This window comes from Meles meles, chromosome 1 (genome assembly GCF_922984935.1).
Source record: "Meles meles chromosome 1, mMelMel3.1 paternal haplotype, whole genome shotgun sequence".
NCBI lineage: Eukaryota > Metazoa > Chordata > Mammalia > Carnivora > Mustelidae > Meles > Meles meles.
The window spans coordinates 89,415,029-89,421,178 of NC_060066.1; the positions used below are offsets into that span (position 1 = coordinate 89,415,029).

The 6,150-nt window shown below is 38.5% G+C and overlaps 1 pseudogene; it reads right to left on the bottom strand.

The window, feature by feature from the left end:
• Window positions 1–5,250: 5,250 nt before the first annotated feature.
• Window positions 5,251–5,764, bottom strand: LOC123926653 (annotated as a pseudogene).
• Between the last annotated feature and the right edge of the window lie 386 nt (window positions 5,765–6,150).

A 6,150-nucleotide genomic window follows, 5' to 3' on the forward strand; every position in this document is an offset into this window, starting at 1 on the left:
CTAACAATTAACAGTAAAAGACCTCAAATCCATCTTGAGATGTCACATAGTTTATATATGTGACTAACATATTCTGTGTTTCTCCTGAAAGAAAAATAAAAGAATCTCTACATCATCTGATACAAACTTCATAATGGGTTCAATTGAAGATGTGAAAATGGGCAATTCTGAATTTCATTGTTATGAAGCTTGGTTACTCTTCTAAGCCCCATATAGTTATATTTTACTATCAACTATTATAAACAATTTTGATAGGAATGATGGAAATGACTGTGCCGATAAAAATTTGGTCCAGGGGCGCCTGGGTGGCTCAGTGGGTTGAAGCCTCTGCCTTCAGCTCAGGTCATGATCCCAGGGTCCTGGGATCAAGCCCCACATCCGGTTCCCTGCTCAGCAGGGAGCCTGCTTCCCTTTCTCTCTCTCTGCCTGCCTCTCTGCATACTTGTGATCTCTGTCAAATAAATAAATTAAAAAAAATTTTGTCCAAAATTTGTAATCAATGTCAACAAAAATGGTTTGCAAATGTACATGAGATCATCACCAACAGAATTTCAGTAGAGACAAAATACTTCCTCTGTGTGTGTGTGTATGTGTGTGTGTGTGTGTGTGTATGTGTGTGTGAGTGTTTTAATCCATTAGAAGATTTAGTCTGGTCTGCCTGACATAAGGGTGATAGGTTTCTATCTCTTAGTCTAATTAACACCTTTAATCTTTTTTAATGGTTAGGCCTTCTCTCTTTGGTTTTGAGGCATGCTAGAGATAAAAGCACGGGAGGCTGGAGGTTAATCCTTCCTGTATTTTATTTCTTAATTTCTGCCACAGGGATTCCCTTTCTATCATGGCTATTTATTCAGGAACCCTGATGATATGCTTTGAGTAAGAGACAACAGATAGTTGGTTTAGAACTATCATTCAGTATGACTTAGATATCAAATTACAGGGCCTATAATTAATAGCTGTTAAATGAACACAACTCCAATTTCTTATATGTCTTTTTTATTATTGTGCCTAAGAAATGAACCAAATTAGTGCTTTTGAATGGATATTGAAACCAGATGGCACCATACCTTGAATTATTCTATCAAAATGGTAACAACAGTGGCAAACAACCCTAGATTTAGTGAATCAAGGATGTTACAGATGAATACTAGCATACTGATGATGGCTTCCTTTTTCTCATTAAATGAAGAATATTAAATTTTCTGGTATTTATAATAGAAATACTTTTTTTTTTTAAAGATTTTATTTATTCACTTGACAGACAGCTATCATAAGTAGGCAGAGAGGCAGGCAGAGAGCAAGGAAGGGAAGCAGGCTCCCCGCTGAGCAGAGAGTCCGATTCGGGGGTTGAGCCCAGGGGCCTGGGACCATGACCTGAGCTGAAGGCAGAGGATTTAACCCACTGAGCCACCCAGGTGCCCGATAATAGAAATATGTTGATTAAAATTTGGCAGTCAATAGATTATAGAGATTTGATTCTTCATTTTAAAATTAGGACTTTTTTATGATTAATATGTCTTACATAAAGGTAAAATGTTTTGACCACTTGCCGCAGAAGCCTTTATTTTTGAATTCATTTATGTGAGAATTCATTTATGTGAGAGAGGGAGAGAGAGCACAAGCTGGTGGAAGGGCTGAGGGAGAGGGAGAAACAGACTTCCTGCTGAGCAGGGAGCTGGATAGGGGGCTCCATCCCAGGACCCTGGGATCATGGCTTGCACCGAAGGCAGCTGCTTAACCTACTGAGCTACCCAGGCACCCTGCCCTAACATACTCTTAAGAAAAAAACTTTTTTTTCAGAATTTTTGAAAATATACTGAGATTTGATTTGTAAAAATTTTCTCTTTTGGAGAGAGCATTCAAAATCCTCCATTTGGAATTTTAAGCAAACTTAGATTTTTAAGTATTTTGAAATTATTAAAATCTCTTTAATACATTTGTATGACTTGAGATTTTGGCTCAAATATTATCTATTCGATATATGTATATTTATATATCTTTAGCCAATTTTGCTTTAATTGAACCAATTTGCCATCTCTTCAGACTTGTAACTGAGGAAGAGCTTTTTAAAATGGATTTGTTTTCTTTTAAAAAAACAAAAGAATTAAAATTGTCTCAATTTGATAAGAGTTATTAAAGTAAACATTCCTGCATTTTACACACGTATGCACACACACATTCTAAAGCTCTCTAAATACTTTTAGGTAGAATAACTCAGGAGTCAAGGATGCTAATAAAATATTTTAAAATGGGATAAATTCCCTCGAGAAAGTAAAAATATAGGTAAATTATAAATTAAAACACTTTCAGAATTCTCTATTATAAGCTTTTTAGAATGTTTTGGTAAAATATATATGTGGAACACATTTGCAAAGAAAAATACAATAATCATCTCTATCTTTACTTCCTGCTATGGGCACTGCTTTTATTCCGCATATATAACTACATAAGGTAAAATATATCAGTCTAAAAGATATATTTTCTTTCTGAAATATTCTCTTTAGTGATTTGTGAAGGGAAAAAAAGAATAATGAATAATATAACAGCGGTCTAATGAATTTGAGTATTACCTGCTTTGTGTCTTCATAAACTCAACTTCCCTGGTACAAATAGATGATTATTATTCATTCTAACTTTACTTTTTTTTTTTTTTTTTTGGACTATGCAACTTTCATGTGCTTATTGAGGAAAATCTAAGTACAAAACACATTTTTTTCTGTCCTGCTTCCTCTCCTGCCTTCCCATTTACTAGCTGCTTGTTTTTGACCAGAGTAATAATTGACCTAGAATAACTGTTGAATTCCACATCTTTAACTGAAAAATGAGGATTTGCCTGCTTTAGAGAGAGAGAGAGAGAGAGAGAGAGAGAGAGAGTGTGTGTGTGTGTGTGTGTGTGTGTGTGTGTGTGTGAAAAGAAATATAATTTTTACAAAGTTCCTAGCACACAGACTACCCTAGACAAATATTAAGGGTGCCTTCTCCTTTGAAAGATTTCCCATCTTGTAAGTAGTTTCATATTACACTACTGAGTTGTGGTAGTTAAATGGATAGAATTTGTCATCTTTCGCAAAGCCAGAAAATCATGATTCAAATAAGTATTACCTCTCCCAGCGAAGATTGTCTTTGTTCTTTTTTTCCCTTTCCTTCATTATTTTTATATTAAGTGTCTGAACCAAACACTTTGCTATCTTTCCAGATTCTTCTCCTTTTCTTTTACAGTCATTGGCTTATAACAACTATAGCAAGTTTATCTACAAGAGAAATCAAATGTGTTGGAGTGATGTGGGCCACCCACTAGAATGAAACCCTGTGCTCCTGTCCTTAGGTCTACCCCTCACTGTCCTGTCAGGAGCCAGAAGACCTAGTCCTTGGCTTTGTTTCCCTTTGGATGTCTGTTCCCAGGTCATTTTCATGGGCCTTGTGACCAGAGTGGTCACACACATTCAAAAAGTCCCACCGTTGGTGTTCAGTACTTTGCTCTCTGGTGTTGAAATTCTTAAGAATTTTATCTGTAAATTTACGTCTTGTGTGTGAAGCAATATAGGATAATGGAGCATGTGGCCAGGACTTGGAGCCTGGCACTCAACGCTGTCCTCCACTTCAGGACGGGTTCTCAGGCCAGCTCCCAACTCCCTGTCTTCTGCTCCCTCATGCCCTGTGCCCTCCTCCCATCCCTGCCCCATGACTGCTGATGCCCTCTGCCTTGGGTGACCACCCATATGAGACTCTTATTTCTCCATCCCTCTTTGACCTCTGTGAAGGCTGGATAAGGACCCGGGATAGGTTGGGGTCAGGAGTACATGCCTAGTGATATTTCAGGGCAGAAAATGGCAGTAGTATTCCTGTCCCAATAGGCAACTCAGTGATGTTGATCCTGTCACTCATCCTCTGGGGTCCAGGAGTACAGTATGTTCAGGTACAGGAGCTTCAGTCTCTAAGGAAGGATGGGAAGGGCAGGTCCACTGTGTGTTGGGTATCAGTGGCGGGAAGGGGAGGTTGACTTCCCTGTGCTCTCAGGTCTATGGGTCTATCAGGTGGCTTTAGGCAGGTGTCCTGGCAGTGGTGGCCTGCAGACCCTTGCAGGTGGGGTCCCTGGGCTCCTGCAAGGGTCTGTTTTTTTCTGGGTGAGTATTTCCATGGCAAGTGAGGGTGTCATTAAATAGCAAACAAAAGCAACATGACAGGTCAAGAAAGAAACCACAGAGAAAGGAACAAGTTTTATATTTTATTACCTTTAATGACACATTTACCCTTTTGGTTTTTCTAAATAAGGGACACTGCATTTTCATTTTTTGCTCACCTAAAATTATAAAATAAATCTCACCTATTGGTTTGTTCTCTGAATCTTCTGCACTGGCTAACAAAGACTATATATTCACTTTCCTTCCCGGTTCTCTCTTTCAATCCAACCAGTTACTTTGAACTTTAGCCAAAGAGAGTTGGTCTGCTGAGGGTCAGGGGCAGCCACATTGTCCTTTGACTTCACATGCCTTACTGGGGCTTAAGCATTTGTTCCCTAAGAAACAGAGCCTTGATTCAAATATTAACTCCAAAATTTATGGTAAACACACTAAGGGGTCCTTAAAATGATGCTGAAAATATTCACATGTATTCCTAACATTGACCCTACTATACTATTCCTGAATGTTTTTCATTTAGCATTTTTTCTATTTAATCAATATTTCTTGACTGCTTACTAAACACCATCTACTCTACCAAATACTGGGCATACATTCGTTTATTCAACAGGTATTTATTGAATGTTTACTAGACTCTGTGCTCTATTCTAGAGATTAAGGATACAGTGGTAAACAAGAGAGCCAGGAAATTTGCTCTTGTGGAGTCTCTATGTTAGTGGAATGAGGAGCAATAGACAGACAACGAACAACTAAATGAATAATGCCCTACTTTTCCAAAGTTTAACAATACTTAGAAGTTCCTGAAATGGTTTGAGTTTTTCAATTACCTTTATAGAACAATACACACACACACACACACACACAGACACACACTTTTACTTATTAGAAATATAGGTTGACTTTTCTAGCATAGGGAATTACTTTTTCTAGGTATCATATATTATGAATAACCAATGGAAGTTAGTGATATAATCAATAAATTCCATGTGACTAAAGGAGCAGAAATGAAGGAAAATTAAAAAGCTTGAACAAATTATGAAAAGCAGAGATATTTGGCAAATTCTTTTTTTTTTTTTTTTTTTGGTAGAACTAGGGTTTGTTAAGCTATGCCTTAGTACAGGCTCTGGGGCTTGCTCATGGTGCTCTTGATGTTCTGCCAGTTCTTCTGGAGCAGTGACACCAGGAGACTGATAGCTATGTGGATGTTGTACACAAGCTCATCATCTGTTACCTTCATGTGGCCAATGGCCACCACCAGGCACAGCACCTTCTTCATCTGTAATTTGATCTTGGACTTCACCCATTTTGCCACCATTTTCTCATTGAGCGTCAGCAAGGAAGGGAACTTGCCAGCCTTCTTCAGGCTTGGGCCCAGGATTCATGGGATCCTCTTGACCAGGGATTCTGAAGCCAAAAAGGTATCATATTTCTGGGCCAGCTTCTTGACTAATTTTTTTAAACTCTTGTTGAGTTTCTTTAGCTCCTCAGTGTCCATGTGGGAAGTATCCACAGCCTTGGCCTCATCACAGTGCTGCTGGTCCCCAAAATACATAAGGAGAACTTGAGGTGAGAAGTGGATTTAAACCTGATGGTGCCTGAGAAACATTTGCCCTTCTGAGGGTCATAGTTCTTCAAACTGATCTGCAGCTCCTCTGTCTGCAAAAACTTCCTGCGAGCCTCTTACAGGGTATTGTGGGAGACTTTGCTGCTCATGGTGCCTTGTGCCACAATAATAGGAGAAAAGTAGGCAAAGAATTTTAGGCACTAGTTTGTAGATCATGTAAGACACTGAAGATCTGGGTGAGATTTGATTGGAAATGAGACTTTTTAAAAGATTAATGTAGTGTTAATATATTTGGTGGCATGGCTCACATGGAAAGTAAAGGTGAGGGATAGATTATGATGCTGTGGAAAACTACACAATTGTGAAGTGACAAAAGTTTGAATAAGGATGAGGGCATTTGGATTAGACATGAAATGTGGATTAGCATGATTTGGAATGGGTGCTATG